A 19,263-nucleotide genomic window follows, 5' to 3' on the forward strand; every position below is an offset into this window, starting at 1 on the left:
TCACACCCTGTATAGATTTTTGAACAAATGGGGGCCTTTCAGAGGTGCCAGTATATCTTGATCTCACCACAAAGTCTTTTACATTTTTATTTCTCCGATATGCAAACATCGGTTTCTTGAGCTTTGGTTTCGAAGATTCTATGTTTAGTAAATGCCAATTTGCATTCACTATCTGCCTAATTGTTGCATTTAGGGTTGAATGTCGTGTGACACACACTAATTTAGGTTCCTGGACTTCGTTTTTTGATCTTAAGAGGGCATCCCGATCGTAGTATCGGGCCCTCTTATATGCCTCACGGACTAGCCGGTGAGGATATCCTCTGTCAAGGAATCTTTTCTTCATCTTTTCGGACTGGATATCGTAGTCTTTGATATTTGTACAGTTTCGTCTCACCCTAAGAAACTGTGAGAAGGGTATGCCATCCTTCTGATTCCTAGGGTGATAACTCGAAAAGTGAAGTAAGGTGTTTCTTGACGTAGGCTTAGAATATAGGTCCACTCTTTTTAATCAAATTAAAAAATGTATTCTCTCTAAACTGAACTAGTTTGTTTGTTTAATCTATTGTGTAATTGCTTTAAGTGTATGCCTGGGAGTGTTATTTCACATACATTGAAATCATAAATGATACATTACGCTATCAGCGAACAGGTGCGTCACCCTTGCAATGAGCTGTACGTGTATGTCATGGCAGTAAATTTGTATCGTCTGCTGCCGCAGTTCTCAACCAGGCCACAAACGGTTCCCATATATCTCGTGGTCTGGATTTAGATTTTAATAGGTCCCAGTAGTTACCCAGTTGCGGTTTGCAGTACGTCACGCTACTCACCCACTCCTTGGCTGTCGGAGGAGTTGCTGCTCCCCAGTGCATGGCCAACTCTATCTTGGCCATGAGTAACAGTCTCTCAAGTAGTTTGCAGCTATGGTCACAATGTTCGTCAATGAGTTCCTCCTCCAAATCTGCCTCCCACGCGGCGCGGTCGTTTGGTGCGACTATTGGAGCCAGATGCTGTGTTGTGTTGTAAATGCAGGAGATCAGTTTCCGACCTGGTCATTCGTTAATATATTTCCAAGTGCGGGTATTGTCTGTGGAGGAGCCGGAAAGGAGGGGTATTTTTCTATACAGATTGATTTTAATTAATAGTACAATAACATATCTAGTGCCGTAGGTGGCATGGGGGCCCACATCTTGTCCATGAAGATGAATATATTCTTCTAATATAGCTCGCCAACCTTTTGCAGTCCGTGAAGTTGTGCCCGTTCACGCGCTTTGACATCTATTAATGGTGGAATCATTGGGTTATTTAATAGGGGTATTGACATGCATATCACAGATCTGGTGTGTTCACTTGCATATGCCGATCCATGCCCAACGCATCATCTGCACCGTACCTACTTCGTCACTTGGGCGTCGGAAAGGCTGGTACAATGCAGTGGCCAGAGGGAAGGGTGCACTTTATCTATCTCTATAGCCACATGTGGCTGAAATGGTGTTGGGTGTGCCCAGAAGTGCAGAAACTGTGCTTGGGCACTATAGACATATAAGGGGAAGTCAGGGGCTGCCATTCCCCCTGCGATTGAGGCAATGTCAGAAATTCCCAAGGTATTCTAGGTTGTCGACCCACCCACACCAGCTCTATCATTAGTGATCGAAGTCTTCTAAAAAAACTTTGCTGTGAGAGGCATTGGAATGTTTACAAAAAGATAGAGCAATTTAGGTAATATGATGAAAGGTATCTTTGGGGTTGACCATATATAGTGTAATGTCATCCGCGTACATGGACACAGTCAGGCCGCGGGTGGTGAACCCAATATCACGGTTTGCGTGATGTTGGCGCAGCCGAGCTGCCAAAGGCTCTGTGGCTATCGCGAAGAGTAGTGGCGACAAGGGACAGCCCTGTCTTGTGACCCTCGTAATGGGAATTGGGTCCGAAATGAGACCATTAACTCGTAAACGAGCTGTGGGCAATGTATAGAGTAGTTGTATTTGATTGGTAAAGAGGGTGCCTAGGCCCAATCGACTGAGGAGAGGAAACAAGAGACCCCATTCTAACTAATCAAACGCCTTAGTCGCATCTAATAATGCTGCTATGGTAGAGACATGCAGTGCCAAATAATGTAGTAATCCAAACAACGTTTTTAGATTATGCGATGTTGATCTCCCTGGCATAAATCCGGATTGGTCCGACCTTATTATCATTGGCAGCAGTGGTTTCAAACGACCCCCAGAGCCAGTGGACAGCATGGTGCGGACGGCTCCCTGACAGTGACGGTGATCCTTTTTTAGGCTGACAGCGTTGCCAGAAGAGTGTCAAGGCAAATCTCCTTCTCGACACAAGGACAAGGGGGGCCGGGGCTCTGGTGGCTCGTAGCCGAGCAGACACGTACGAATCAGCGCCCGCCTGCGGATGCCCTCGGCGCAGCAGCTAGTCATGGGCCGGCTGCGGGACAAAGCGCAAAATGGGCAGCCGAGGGCTGACAGTTTGGGACCTCCGCCGAGGCGTCAGAGTGGAAGCATGGAGCCCCAGGAGGCGGAGCTCGGGACAAAAATGGACACTGTGCTAGCAGTGGTGGAACGGATTGGCACCACCTTGGAGCAAACAAAGCAATCCTAAGAGTCGAGGATTGACAAAGTCACATCGGATTTTACCCTTCTCCATGCTGATCATCGTAAACTAACGGAATCGGTTGCTATGCACAGCCAGACACTCCAGGAGATCCAACCTGTGGTGCAAAATCACACTATAGCGCTCCAAGATATGATTGACCACATCCACACACTAGAAGATTGTCTAGAGGATGCGGAAGGGTGCTCTCTGTGCAACAATGTCTGCGTGGTGGGCCTTCGTGGTGGGCCTTCCGGAAGGTGAGGAGGGCAGAAATCCGGAGCAGTATGTAGAGAAATGGTTGCGGGACCTCCTCCCCCCGGGGGTGCTATCGCCGCAGTTCGTGGTCAAGAGAGCAGATAGATTGCCCGCACAGAAGCCCAGGCCAGGGGCTCGACCCCGCCCCTTCCTTTTCAGACTCCTCAACTATCGGGACAGAGTTGTGGTACTCCACGAAACCAGGAAACTCGGCGACCGCACTGTGGGGAATGGTCAGGTGATGTTCTTCCCAGACTACACAGCAGCGGTTCAGAAACGGAGGAGAACCTACATGGCGGTAAAGCGTCAACTGCAAGACCTGGAGTTGCTCTATTCCCTGCTGTTCCCGACCCGCCTTAGGATGGTCTCGAAGGAGGGGAACCGTTTCTTTGTTGCCCCATCGGACGTTTAGGACTGGCTAGAGGAGACGGGGCAGTGGAAAAGACCAAGACCCTCAGGCCCGGATGATGGTGCTGGCAAGAGAGGAGATCGAGAAGGCGTTGGCGGAGGGGGGCCCGCCGGGACGATGGGACGGGCCCCATTGCACCTAGTCCGGAGAGGATAAAACTGGAGCATCAGGAAGCTTTGGAGGCGGTGGTGACCCTTGGGACAGTGAACAGCCATAGCCGCGTGGAGGTCCACGGACGCAGCAACCTGGGAACCAGTGGATTATCCTCCCCCTCCACTGTGTTCTCTGAAGATTTGAGCATGCCAGTGGTGACGCCTCAGACAGCCGACCAGATCATGTGATTGAGGGGTGTTTGGCTGTACTTCTCCATAACTCACAAGCATGTGTATATTGTGCACTGTTTTCCCTCTCTCCTTTCATATGCTCGCACATGTGATGTTGAAATGTGCTATGTGCTAGCGGCGCTCTACTCACCCACTGTGGCTCAGGTGCGAGTCTGTGAGATGCCCTGCCCGATAGGAGATGAGATGCGCTGAGCGGAGGTTGAAGTCGTCGGAGGATGTAGTTATGGCCCGCACTGCTCCTGCATGTTTGAGCAGCCTATGGATTTTTGCACACCTCTAGTGAGCACAGGTGGCTTCAGCTAGGGGCGTAGAGCAGTCTAGTTGCTGACATAACACACCCCCCACTGGCCACCACATTGGACTAGTTCTTTCTCATAAGTGTTTCAATTGAGGTTTGGACGTATGCCCTTTCGGGGATTCGCCCCATCAGTTGCATTGTTTGAGGTTGTTAATATGTTTAAGTTGCAGCACATTGATACGCTCCCCCTGGGTCTCGGCTCCAGGCCCCCTGAAGCGATGCTTCTCCCTTGCGCTATGACGACTCCCCCAGACACATGACGCATACTAATGTCGCGACTTGGAACATACGTCCATCAGAGCGCTACTCCGTCTTCTTCTACCTGCAACAACATGCTGTGGAGATTTCCCTCCTACAGGAGACCCACATGACCTAGACAGAGCTTGACAAACTACGCAGATGCTGGAGGGGGCAACTTTACGGCACGGTCTTTTCGGGGCATGCGCGCGGCACCTTGGTCTGGGTGAGGGCGGGCGTCCCTTTTGTATGTGAGGAAATACAGGTAGACCGTGATGTTCGGTATTCCCTGGTATGGAGGAAACTGAATGGTCAGGAGGTATTACTAGGATCACTGTATGCCCCGAACGTAGATCAGCAATCCTTCCTAGTGCAGATGTCCCAGGTCCCCCATACTTATATTGGGCCCCCCTGGTTGCTTGGTGGGGATTTCAACATGGTACTGGACGTACACCTGGACAGGTCATTCCCCCCCCCCCTCCGAGCGGCGACGGTAGCATCCAATGGGCAGGCGTTCAGGGACTGGCTCTCACACTGGGCGTTGCAGGACCTATGGCGCACATTACAACCAGAAGACAAACTGTACTCTTACTACTCAGCAGTCCATGACTTGCATGTCCGACTGGACAGGATAGTGGGTTCCCAGTCTCTGCTCCCACTTATTACACAAGCGGAGGACACACTCCGATCATAATCTCCTGTGGCTCCAGATCAGCTGGGAGGCGCCCTGCCCACCTGTCCCCACATGGAGGCTACAACCTACTGCGTTAGAGGACTCTGAATTTCGCTCCTCCCTGGGCACAGCCATCCTCGCGTATTTTTATGTTAATGAGGGGACAGCGAGCAATGCCATGGTAGAATGGGACGCACACAAGGTGGCTGTCTGGGGGCACTGCATGGGAGCCACATGGAACATACGAAGGACACTTTCCATCACACTTGCGTGCCTGGAGGATGAGCTCCTGCGCTATGAGCGGGAAGGGGAGGGGGGTAGACACGCACATAAGCTGGGGGACCTTCGGACTCGGCACTCGGAGCTCCTGGAGAAGCTGCGGTGCCACAATTATGCTGCACACACGGCCATAACACACGCCAAGGCAGCTAGGGGGGGCCGACTGCTGGCCTGGTTGATAATACAGGAGGGCCGTGGTGCCCCAATAGGAGTTCTCCGCACAGCAGGGGGAGAGATGGTGTATACGCAGCACAAAATCCACCATGCCCTTATGGACCACTATATGCAGCTGTTCAGAACCCAGGGTATCGACCCTAGGCAAATATTGGAGGAGTTCTTGGACTCGGTCCGGCTGCCCACGGCCTCCGAGGAGCAGAAGGAGACGCTCAATGCGCCTATCTCGTTGGAAGAGGTTGGGGATGCAATCCAGTCCATGGCGTCTGGGAAGACCCCGGGACCGGTCGGCCTGCCCGCCGAATATTATAAAGCAAATCGGGAAACCCTGGCGCCACTGTTGCACAAGTTAAACACCGAAGCGGTAGACGAAGGGTTTCTTCCACCATCCATGCTGGAGGCGTTCCTGGTTTCCCTGCCCAAACCAGATAGGGACCCTATGGCCCTGGGCACATATAGGCCTCTAGCGATGCTCAACATGGACCATAAGGTCTTTGCCAAGGTGCTAGCGGAAAGACTGGTGCAGGTGGTTCCCCACTTAGTTCACAAGGACCAGAACGGGTTTGTCCCGGCGAGATCTACGTCCTTGAATCTCAAGAGATACTTTAGGGTGGCGGCTGAGGCTGCGCGGGAAAGCCCAGGGCAGGATGCCTGGTGCTAGACCTGGAGAAGGTGTTTGACTGCCTAGAATGGGGTTACCTGTCAGCAGTGTTGACGCGATACGGGCTGGATGTAGGGTTCCTGCACATGGTTGGCTGGCTATACAGGAGCCCCGTAGTCTGGGTGCGCTTAGGCCCCTATGTCTCAGAGTCGGTGGCGGTGAGTCGGGGCACCCGGCAGGGCTGCCCTCTGTCCCCGCTACTGTTTGCGCTGGTGATCGATCCCCTAGCTGCAGCTATATGCACGACCCTTGGTAATGGTATCCCGATGGGAGACGCGGACCACCAGGTATCGCTCTATGCTGATGACCTGTTGGTGTTCGTGCAAGATGTGGGACACTTACCCGCACAGCTGGCACAGCTGCTACATATATTTGCTGCTGTCTCGAATCCTGGGAAAGAACCGAAGACCCGGGATATCATCTTGAGGGTACGCAAGTCCAATGGATGGAGGACACCTTCCGCTATCTGGGGATACAGATATATCGTAGTCTGACGGACCTGTTTGACGGGAACCTTGGGAGGGCAGTTGCGGCTATTAGGTCGCAGATACGCTTTTGGAGCACGCTCCCGCTGACTACAACAAGCAGAGTGGTGCTTGCCAAAATGGTCATGCTTCCCCTTCTCCCGTACTACTTTGCCAACATACCGTTATTTATTCCGGCTCCCTTTTTCACTATGCTCAATAATCTATTGCGGGACTTCGTCTGGGGCGCCTCTAGGCACAGGCTGGCGCTGGCGAAGTTATTCTTGCCGACAGACCAGGGGGGCTTGGCTGACCCTTGTTCCCAGCACTACTACCTTGCCGCGCAGCTCCAGTGGGTTGCTCGTTGGCTGGCAGACAGGGGACGGGAAGACACAGCCACGGCAATGCCGCCGTACTCCCTGGAGCGTATCACCAAACTCTTCCATCCCATGGCAAAAAACGAACGCCCGAGCCCGCTCCTCTTGGAGGTGGCATACAAGTGCTACCGGAGAGCAGTGTACCTCACCCGCGACACGATCCCATACGTGCCTGCTTTACCCTTGGAGGGCTCACCTAGTGCGGAGGGGGTGCTCACGTCCCCTATGCTTGCAGAGTGGCGGGAGGCCAACTTTTATACACTCTGCGACTTGTACAGAGAGGGGAAGCTCATGGCATATGAGACGTTGGTCACAGAGGAGGGGGTCCCCCCCGGGGGTTTCTTGATGCATCGGTCCCTGATAGCACAACTGACGGCCGGATGGGGAGACATGGCTACGGAGCCCTGGCAACATTTGACCATACAATATCTCCACGTCATGGGACGGGGCAGACATTTGGTCCGTTGGTTTGCAGCTTCCTTATGGGAACATGTGGCAATCAGCTTAGACCCCCTTAGAGGCAAGTGGGAGCTGGATCTGGGGCGGTCGCTAACGGATAAGGAATGGAAAAAGGTGCTTAAAGGTCCGGTTTGAGTTCCCAGAAACATGCGACTTCGCCAGATACAGCTTTTCATAGTTCATAGGGCCTACCTCATACCCGAGCTGATCAACAAATACTTTTCCCGCGTAGATGCACTCTGTCCCAGGTGTAATGAACAGGGGGCGGGATTCATACACATGCTTTGGAGCTGTCTTGGCTGGGTAACTACTGGCCAACAATTTGCGAGCTGTTACGGAACGGCACGGACCGAACCATACCCTTTGACTGGCCCGAGTATAGCCTGCACCATTTTAAGAGATCCCCCAAAGACAAGGTAACATCCCGCTTTTTAGATCTTGGGCTGGTGGTAGCAAAGCGCCTCCTCACAAGAAGGTGGAAAGCGCATCACCCACCATGTACGCGGACATGGAGCTTCTCATTCCAGGCGTGGGCCGGGGCAGAGTGGACAGCCATACGCAGAGAGGAAAAGATAGGGCTCCGGAAGGAACCTAGGGGCAGATGTATCATCCGTTTTTTTTGTCGCAAACGCTGCGATTCGGAAAATAGCAGCGTTTGCGACAAAAAAACAGGAATTGGAATGTATCATGCAAAAAGCCTCGCAATATTAAGGAATCGCTAATTTAGCGATTCCTTAATATTGCGAGGCTTCTAAGAAATGGCAAATTGCGATTTATTATTTGAAATGTATTAAGCATTTCAGTGTTGCGATTTTTGACTAAGAATTCGCAAATTACCATCAACTTGTAGTCGGTGGTAATTGGCGAATTCTTTTCAAAAAGCACTTTTTTAAAATTCTAAAGGTGCCATATGACGCTCATACATGCCTTTAGGGCATGTATGTGCGCCATATGCGTACACATGTCAAATGCAGGGGTGCAGCAGGGTGTCCTTAAGACACCCTTGCACCCTTGAAATTATTGTCAATTTGTGATTAGCAAATTGCTAATCGCAAATTGAGTATAAATTCACATTCATTCCTATGGGCCTCCTGGCCCATAGAAATGAATGGGAAATTATTCCTTAATTGCGATTAGCAATTTGCTAATCGCAATTAAGGACTTTTAAGGAATCGCTAATGAATAGCGAAATTCTACATACATACCATTTTGCACTTCTCAAATAGCGATTCCTTAACAATCGCTATTTGAGAAGTGCAAAATGGTATCTTGATACATCTGCCCCCTATTGCGGCGCACTGGGAGAACATGCTGAGTATATTACAGCAGGCAGGCAGAGAAGGAGACAAGTGAGATGTGGAGGGGATGGAAACCACATGCGAGGATGGGTACATGCCACAAGTCGTTCTCCTGTCAGGGATAGTTTGTGATGTTTAACCCCTGCTTCACCGAGGCGCAAAGCCAGCCTAGTTAGAGTAGTCATAGACAAGAGGCACGCGCGGCGATGGGCGGGAACTGAGGGCGGGGGGCTGGAGAGGTGGGGAACAGAAGGGGAGTGTGAGTTTATGTGAGGTTTCTGCTGCCAGAGTTGTTTTTTTACTGTTTCATATGTATTTCATCTGTTTGCAAGCCCAAGATGATTTGTCAGCCCTGTGAAGCATGGACTATTGAGTGGCTAGCTCTCCGGCTCTTTGGACAACCTAGGTGCCTGCATACGGGCGGGCGAGTTACAGTTCAGACCATCTTAGACTAACCCCTCATGTATTATTCAGAACGTAGCTTGCACCATTGTATGATATTGTGTTGATGCACTTATGACTGCTATGTATCTGCCATTAAGCTTTATGAGCAATGTTTGTACTGTAAAGAGTAACTCCAAAATAACAATAAAAACAGATTTGACAAAAAAAAAGGTTAAGTAGTGCGAGGGGGCAATTCAAGTCATATTGGAGGTGGTCTTTTTCCGGTTTCAGTAATGTTATGATTACAGCTTCCCGTATGGAGTCAGGGAGTACCCCCGTCTGTTTTGCTTCCTGATATACCGCTAGGAGCTGCAGAGCCAGTAATTCTTGCTATTCTTTATAAAACATTCCAGTAATCCTGTCTGCTCCAGGTGCTTTATCTGCTGGGAGACTACCTTTCGCCATTCACACTTCCTCTACAGTCAATGGAATATCTAGGTATTCTCTGTATCCCTCACTAAGCCACAATAGCCCTATTGTATTAAAATATTCATTTAGAATCGTTTCTGGTGGTGTTGAATGAGTAGTGTATAAGGTGGCATAAAAATCGTGCATGGTATTCGTTATTTTGTCGGGAGCATGCACTGTGTCATCGTAGGGGGTTTTGAATGCTGTGATAATGGAGGATCCTTGTAGTGGGCGTAGTAAGTTTGCAAGGGTTCTACCTGCTTTGTCACCCTCCCCATATCTGCATGCGGTTGTGTATTTATTCAGGAAATTAGTCTCCCTGATTGCTTGCTCTTGATACTCCGTGAGTTTCCTACTGATATCTCTGAGTGTTTTGACTGTTGATGCTGATGGTATACCCCCTGATCTCTATCTGAGTAATATAGCATTGTGGGCTCCCATTCTCACGAGGATCTTGAACGAGGCTACTGTGGCAGGGTTGCCTTGCTCTTGGTCCTCAGCGACAATTGTCCCAAACTATAAAAAAGGGAATCGGGATGACCCCCAATGTTATCGTCCTATATCCCTTATTGACGTGACCGCGAAGGTGTTGCGTCGTGCTATCTTAAACTGCCTTCAAGACTGGGCATAGGACAACCAAATACTCACAGATGTCCAATATGGGTTCAGGGAGGGAAGATCAACTACCGATCAGTGCCTGAACTTATACCTTTTGACGGCTAAGTACACCATCGACAGTAAGGGGGCAATTCTTCTAGGGTTTATGGACCTTTCAGCGGCCTTCGACCGCTTAAACCGAGAAAAACTGTGGTCATTGATGACAAGCTTGGGAGTGGAACAAGAGCTAGTCAACACCCTGAAGGCCTTACACTGGAACACATCAGCAACGGTCTGATACAACCAAGATGAAAGTAAGACAGAACCATTCTAATTCACAAGTGGAGTGCGGCAAGGCTGCATTTTTTAGCGCCTTTCTTATTCTCTCTGTATATCAATAATCTGGACAAAGAATTATCCAAACTGAGAGTGGATTCTCCCCAAATAGGTCATCGCCCAGTGCCTGTCCTACTTTACGCGGACGACGCGGTGTTGTGAGCTAGAACACCGCGCGGCCTCCAGAAGTTGATAGATGGATTTGTTAACTTTATGGCCACACTTGAACTGTCAGCCAATTTGGAAAAGTCCTACGTGATGACAGTTGGAGCAAGTGCTAAAAGGAAATTTGTATATAAGATAGGCTCTCATAAAATCGGCCAGGTCCAGTCCTTTTCATATTTAGGCGTCCTATTTGATGAACAATTAAACTTCAGATCCCTGCTGGAAAAACACGCAGCAAAACTGGTGGCATCAACAGGGGCCATAATGGGCTATGGAAGAAGACTGGGCAGATGGTCGCCGGAACAAGTACTTAATCTGTATAGGTCCATATGCTGTGCTAAAGCAGCCTATGGGTCAGAAGTGTGGGGTTTTACAAATAAGCATTCGCACCAGATTCAGGTGGAGAAAAATACGTTTTTTAAAAGGTTATTGAAAGTGCCACAAAGTGCTCCATCCTACATCACACATGAAGAACTGGGAGAGCCCTATATAGAAGACCGAATAAAGATCAGGCCGCTTTTAGCCTGGATGAAAATCTGGACCAACTCAGAGGCTGGCCTTAGTAGGCAAATCATCAAAGACTGTCTGAACCGGGACAGAGGGGGCCATATACCCTGGATAAAGTATGTAAAAGACTCTCTGGAGGCAATCGGTTGCAAAAACTTTTTCACCGCACCGGAAACCCTAAATGCCCAGAATAAGTCGCTGGTTAAAAGGCTATACGGTGAATGGAGATCCACAAATAGAGCTGTTACAGAAAAAAATAAAACTACAGTTTATGTGTACAGCCTGCTGAAAAAGTCTTATGGAATGGAACCGTACCTTGCCGTGATGTACAATACACAGGACAGATTTTATATGACCCGTTTCAGACTGAATATGTTACATCACCTACTCTCAGTCCCCTCTGGATTTACCCTACTGGTGGAGTCGAAGGGTACCTGCGGCTGCGACAGTAGGTCTCCGCAGGATACCCTTCACTTTGTTTTGTTATGTTCTTTTTATTCTGCCCCCAGACGAAAATTTCTAGTAGGGATCCTCAAAAGAGCCAAAATCAGACAGGCGAAAGCAGCTTTACTGTTTTTACAAGAAGCCTCGGACCCATATACATTGCTTTGTACAATAAGTTTTATCAAAGTGGCGATGAGGCTAAGGAACACAAGAGAAACAAATACCTGTAATGCCCCGTAACCAGAAACTATTATTAGAAATTTCTCGATATGAATGCAATGTTCTATTAGCTCTCTTTTTAAAAAATTATTTTAATGTGTTTTTTAAATGTTTTTTAAATGAAATTTTATATGTACTTTTATGGTATCTTTCTAAGTGCCGAATAAAGAAATTTGATATTGGAGGTGGTCTTTTTCCAGTTTCAGTAATGTTATGATTACAGCTTCCCGTATGGAGTCAGGGAGTACCCCCGACTGTTTTGCTTCCTGATATACCGCTAGGAGCTGCAGAGCCAGTAATTCTTGCTATTCTTTATAAAACATTCCAGTAATCCCGTCTGCTCCAGGTGCTTTATCTGCTGGGAGACTGCCTTTCGCCATTCACACATCCACTACAGTGAATGGAATATCTAGGTATTCTCTGTATCCCTCACTAAGCTACAATAGCCCTATTGTATTAAAATATTCATTTAGAATCATTTCTGGTGGTGTCGATTGAGTAATGTATAAGGTGGCATAAAAATCGTGCATGGTATTCGTTATTTTGTCGGGAGCATGCACTGTGTCATCGTAGGGGGTTTTGAATGCTGTGATAATGGAGGATCCTTGTAGTGGGCGTAGTAAGTTTGCAAGGGTTCTACCTGCTTTGTCACCCTCCCCATATCTGCATGCGGTTGTGTATTTATTCAGGAAATTAGTCTCCCTGATTGCTTCCTCTTGATACTCCTTGAGTTTCCTACTGATATCTCTGAGTGTTTTGACTGTTGATATTGTGAAATATTGTTTTTCTAAAGCAGTCAGTTCTGATTCTAATTTGCTAAGTTGATTGTGGATGTCTTTAAGTATTCCAGCCTGTCCTGCTATGCAGTGCCCCCGTATGACCACTTTGAATGCATCCCGGAGAATGCCAGCCCTGTCAACCGTTCATGTATTTATTTCAAAATATTCTTGTACTTTCGCTCTAGTGTCCTCCTTGAACGCTGTGTCTAATAATGCATTTGGGGGAAGACGCCACGTAAATGGCTGTACATATTGCTTGGGTATTAAAAGGGACAGCAACACAGGAGAATGATCAGATAGCATGCAAGCTTAGTGAGTGACTCCACTCGAATTCGCCGGACAGGGTGAGTTGCGATTTACAGTAATCCGTTTTTGAAACATGGTAAAGGACAGAATTATTACTAAATCCCTTACACTTGTATTATACCCCACAGATTAATCGTCCCACAAGATGAGACCATAACTGATAAAACCTCCCTTGTGTCCAACTTACAAAGGAACAATAGGTGAGTGCCTGAGTACCCAGTCGCTCTCAGCAATTTTTAAACCATTTTAACTACGCTTTTAACGAATATCGCTTGCAAAATCCAAAACTGATGGTTCTTCCATCTAACCAACAGGCGCCATATCACTCTCCCTTCCCCGTCCTGAAGAAGACCCACTCGAGACCCATAACTAAGGTGTCAACAGGGTTGAAACGTCGATGACAAAATACCATAGGACCAGTGAACTGAGTCCAGGCTACCATAGCTAACTAATGTGGCTCACTGGACAAAATAACTACTAACTAGAAACTGGCCTTGAGAAGTCCTTCCTTTTCCTCCCCCTCCCTCACTGACATGTATATAAATCACCATTTGCCATGTCACTTTTGCACAATATGTCACATCTCACTCATCAGAATTGATGCGCCGTTTACCATAAAGTATTACTTGATTGATTTTTTTGAGTTATGTTCTATGCATTGTTACAGGGTCTCTATAGGAAAAAAACAAATCATGAATGAAAAACAATTTATTGATTAACCCCTTCGCTGAGGCCGCGATTTTACCGCTGTGCGGTAAACAAAAGAACAGGGCAGGGCCGGACGAACCCCAGCCGTCATCAGCACACGCCCACCGCGGGGCGTGACGGCTGGGGTTCGTCACCAGCATGGGAGGGGTTAAAACCTCTTTATGATCCTTTTTGCTTGTTTGGATTTGCATTTAATGATTTATTCTAGAAGTCATAATAATTGACATAATTATGACAAAACATATGTTGAAGGATTTGCGCAGGATTTGAAGCTATCAGGTTCATACCCGACAGAACCATTGTTTATATTGAAATAGTGAGTGACTGCATTTGTCCATGAGTGGACCTCGGGAGACGTTATCCAATAATCTATTCGGGACCATGCAGAGTGATGTGGAGTGATGCATGTACCTGCTCTGTCTAGCGGGTGAAATGTCCGCCATGAATCAATTAGTCCGCCATCTGTCATGAGAGCCTTCAGCATAGCAGTGACTTGTGGGTGGTGCATGCGAGTTGCGCCCGCTCTGTCTTCGGTTTGGGACAACACCGTGTTAAAATCACCACCCCACATCAGTGCGGCCTCTCCCAGTGATTGTGTCTTGTGCCACACATTCTGATAAAAGGTGGTATTGTCTACATTTGGACCATGCACATTCACTAGTGTCACTTTTCTATTAAAAAGCATTCCCTGTATAATTAAATATCTGCCTTCTGGGTCATGCAAAACTGTTGTGGTTTGCCAGGGGACCCCCTTTCTGATGAGAGTCGCCACACCTCTGGAATAGCTCAAATAGCAGGAAGTGTGAACCTCACCGCAAGGTTTTGAGTGCAGTTTAGTGCATGTGATGTCCGTCTTGTGGGTCTCCTGTAGTGCACCAACCTGGATTTGCGGTGGTCGCTGAGGCCATGTATGTTCCATGTTATACATTTTAAGTTTGTCATTTGGTGTCAATAGCATTAGACAATTGTTCCACTAATGTGATTGTGCGGCCTTTAGGCACGGCATCACTATGCGCACTATTTCTGTCATAGTGGGACCTGTTGGGACTGTAAGTTTCATAATCTTCCGTAAGTAACCTTCGTTTCCTATACAGATTGGAAGACTTTTGCCTTGTTATGCATTGCAGTGTAGACGTAAACCTATAAACAACCCCCCATCCACCCCTCCCACACCAACCCCCCAATTACGTTATGTACCCTTTAAAGAACAATTCAACATCAACATTGAGGACCAAGGGGAATCATCCCGGCTGGAGAGAGGAGTTACCGGCATACTGCTCTGTATTTGTCTACAACAGGGTGGCCGAGCATTTAAGTTACTGCGTAAATCAAACAACTATGACCAATATTTGTTCCTTAGGTGATTACAGATACATTTATCAGTCACTGACCACGGCAAAACAAAACTGTTAAATTAGGTCTGACACCTATGACAGCATAATGAAGCAATATTTATCATTATAGTGTTCTATACTTTGTTGCAGCGACAAATAGTAACAGCAAACAGGTGCAAAGGCAAACAGTTAGAAAGTTCTTATACTAATTATTGTCACCTAGCTGGCACTGGGAAGAATGGTCGTGTTCACGTGCTTTATTTTGTTGTTGTTAGACCTGGCACCATTGGCGTGGGTCTCCCTTCCATTTGTGCTGTTGCCTCATGTGTTTTTGCTGGTGTTAAATACTTTGGGCACTGTGGCACTGCTGTCTAGTGCCCCAGTGTGAGTGCTCCCTATTGTAAATTGATGTATGAATTTGTGATTTCATGATTGGCTTGTTTGCTTTACTTGTCAGACACTAGTACAGTGCACTGAGTGTGCCCAGGGCTTGTAAATCCAAATACTGCTGGTGGACTTGCAGCACTGGTTGTGCCACCCACAGAAGAAGCCTTGCAAAATGTGTCTAAGGCCTGCCATTGCAGAGCCTGTGTGCAGTCTGGTACTGTCACCCTGACTGGGCAAGTGCACCCACTTGCCAGTCCCTAAACCTTCCCTTTTCTTCATATCAGACACCCCTATGGTAGGCCAAAGGGCAGGGTGCATTGTAAGTATAAGGTAGGACATGCCCTGGTATGTGTGGCGTGTACTACAGCCATTTTCGTTTTTCACTATTGCAAGGCTACCTGTTCTCCATAGGCCAGAATGGGCAGTTAGATTATTACATTCTTATAATCCTAACTGACTCAGAGAACATGATATAAATTCGAGTTTAGTATGCCTGGACTCAGAATGATAAAATGTTTTAGTGAAGTGGGTTTTAACATTCTGTGTTTGAAAATACCACTTTTAGAAAGTAGGTATTTTCTTGTCTGACCTTTCAAGCCGGCCTCTGCTAGGTTGTGTATTCCTTGTCTGGAGTTTGTGAGTGACAGGGCTGGGGATTCCAGGAGACAGAATTAGTCAGCCAGGGGCTGAATAGAGAGATCTGCATCTAGATGGGTGGGAGGAGTTGTACCTGGGATCTGATTAGGGCTGTGCCTGCCTTCCTCAATGCCAGCGCCATCCCCTGTGGTGCGTCTGATGTCTCTGCCCTGCACTGTGAAAGAAGAGAAGGAATCATGTCAATAAAGTGCTCCAGGGCTGTGCTTTCACTCCACAATGCTGGCTCCAACTCCTGTGGGGCGTCTGATGTTTCTGCCCTGCACTGTGAAAGGAAAGAAGGAGTCTTGTCAACAGAGTGCTCCAGAACTGGTTTGGAATGGGCAAAGGCCCCTCTGCCCTCAGAGGACAAAGGATTTTGGGGTATAAATATTGGGACCCTGATCCAAAGAAATTATATCATTTTTGGACTACAAGAATAATCCTTTGCTGAGGAGAGGAACCTGTAGAATCTAAGAGACTATCCCTAAGCTGAAGTGCAGCTTGGGGGATTGGCCTGCAGTGGTTGCCTGACTGCCAAAGGAAGGAGAAAGGAACTTTGTGTGCTTTATTTCAACTTGTGAAGGATCTCCAAGAGCTTGGAAAAGAGCTTTCCCCCTGACCGAAGTCTCAGGACCAGCGAATCGAACAACGTCTGCATCGAACAACGCAAGCTCTGAGCTCACAGAATCCGTCCTGACGCTGTCACCGAGCCATTGCCTGCACTGTGACTACTGGACACTGCGACGTGCAACGCCTCGCTACACCAAATTGAACTGGTCTGACCAACACGATCATTGTTGCTGACTTCGAGTCCTGTGAACACATCGGGGTTGGGCGCTGCTCGCACGCTTCGCGACGCACCTCCCGACTCGTACAGCTGTCTGGACTGATCGACGCCAGCTCCCAAACTCCGGCTCTGTGGGCGCACTGCGAGCTGCAAGCACTGCAGCGAACAACGTCTCAACCTGCAACGTACGCCTTAGACCCACCAACTCCGTCAACGGGCCGTTGCCTAAACCACATCGAGGGAAAACGCGACCTGCAACGCTTTTTTTTCTGCAACTGGACAAACGCAGGTACCGGCTCGCACGCCCATGCCTGCCGCATCAAGTAAAGGTATTGTGACCGAGTCCCCCTACACTTGAGTGGGCCCGTATCGACGCGGTCCGCTGGATTTGTTAGACTTGTTAGACTTGCAAAGAACTTTGATTTAAGCCTTTTTAACAAGAACTCTTGAAATCTAATAGTATTGTGGATTATTTTTGTTGTTTATGGTCTTGTGGTAAATCTATATAAAAGATACTTATTTTTACATACAACCTGTGTGGTGTCCATTTGTATTGTTTTCACTTGATTACTGTATGTGTTCACACATGCTTTACACACTGCCTCTGAGATAAGCCTGTCTGCTTGTGCCAAGCTACCAAGGGGGTGAGCAGGGGTTATTTTAGGAGTGTACCCTCTTACCCTGACTAGAGGAGAGGGTCCCTGTTTGTCACAAGTACCTACCTGTGCCAACTAGAGGACCCCAATTCTAAGAGTTGTTTCCTGGCATGTTTTTCAGGAATAAATTCTCTGCGGGCAGCTTGAACCATTTGTGTGAAGTCCAGCTAGAGCGCTTTTGGATTGTTTTGGTATTGTAGACTTCCTCTTTCTCATGCCAGGCGCAGCACTATGTGTCTATCCCTGTAATTCAATAATCCCGGCAAGATAGCTCACGGGATAGTACCTGGAGGTGGTCTTGGGGCAAGCGTGCGGTGGGCACGTTCCACCAGAAACAATGTTGATAATCCCGGTCCGAACAATTCACGCAAGAGACCTTCTACGTATTGTTTCATATTGGGTATATTTTTCGATTCGGGTAGCCCCGTTATGCGTGTCAGGATCGATCGAAAGGCGCCTAAGTAACAGCAAGGAACTACATGTCCCATGATCCTCGAGTGAGAGGAAGTATAATTGTAATGACAATGCAGTGGCCGGTGCGCGTAATTCTGGGAGTTTGTCTAGGCGGTCATGACGAGCGCTACTGTTGGGAAGAAAGTATTCTTTTGCTTCTGCCGCCATCGTCCTCAACCGCTAGACCCTGACATTCCTGTGCGGTAAGAGATTCAGCACTGTATGTTGAAGTAGAGCACGGTGGGGTATTTCAACCACGCGTTACCGGTGCATTTGTTCACAAGTGGTTTTCGGATGAGGAGCGCTGTGGTTAATACCCACGCGTTGCCCCCTAATCTATTCGTTGTCTTCAGTGAATTCATAACGGAGCGCGGTGGTGGTCAAAACTACGCGCTACTGCTGCCTTACTTCTCATTTGTATTTACCACCAGGGCCGGCCGGCGCCAATACAGACAAATGCATAATATAATACAGTTACACAGCGCTTCAGCCGGCAACCCGGGGGTCCGGCGGCGATTAAGCTTATGTCATATCAATGTACATTAAGACACAGGGGAAATCAAGGTTTTACTTTTTCTGTTTTATAAAAATATAAACAAACAAAAAGAAAATAAATATATAAACTAGCGAGGCGAAGCAGGAATTATATACACCAGTGTCCCTCCCGGGAGGGGGAGAACCGCATTTGAAGATTCTTATGTATCAGTAGATGAAGCTGTGAGCAGAAGGGGGGGGAAGGGGGAGAGAGAGCAAACAATCATTATATCTACTAAGCTCAAGACCATAGAAAGAATATCAGGCTAAGGGGACTGCAGCACCTCCGGTGGATTCACAAAAGGGGGAGTACAGATCTCTCCGCTGTACTGATTCCACTGGTTCCATATTCTCCCCCACTTCTTGGGCCTACCCCGTGCAACATATACAGTTTTTTCTCGAAACATGCACCAGTCCATGTTCTTTGTCCAGGCTGAGAGCCTGGGTGCCCTCGAGGACCCCCATAGCTGTGCAATATCTCTTTTGGCCACCATATTCCCTAAAGTGACCCATTGTGTCTGAGCCACGTTATAAGCTTTGGGTTCCCACATATTCAGCAGACACCTACGGGCCTGAGGCAACATCGAAAGTCCCGTAACTTCCTTCTTGACATCATGCACACGGTTCCAAAAGGACACGACCTCGGGGCATTCCCACAGGATATGGAGGAAGGTACCCACCATTCCACACCCACGCTTACACAACCCATCCACAGAGTAACCCATACGTATCAATCGGGGGCCTGTCACATATACACGGTGTAAGATTTTTAATTGCACCAGTCAAAGACGGGCCGGGATAGCGACCTCCTTAGGGGAGGATATTGCTGCCTGCCAATCCTCATCATCTAGCTCCAGTCCATCGCTGGTCCAAGCCTCTCGCAATTTTTGCAGAAGGTCCGTCCGGTCATTTATGAGTTTTTTATATATGAGAGAGATGGTACTGTCCGGGACGTGGCCGTCAAGCACTCTATCTTCCAGGGGGGAAGATTCCGGAATGGGGGTACCGGCCGGGAAGAACGAGCCAAC

Source organism: Lissotriton vulgaris, chromosome 9, assembly GCF_964263255.1.
Source record: "Lissotriton vulgaris chromosome 9, aLisVul1.2, whole genome shotgun sequence".
Taxonomy (NCBI): Eukaryota; Metazoa; Chordata; class Amphibia; order Caudata; family Salamandridae; genus Lissotriton; species Lissotriton vulgaris.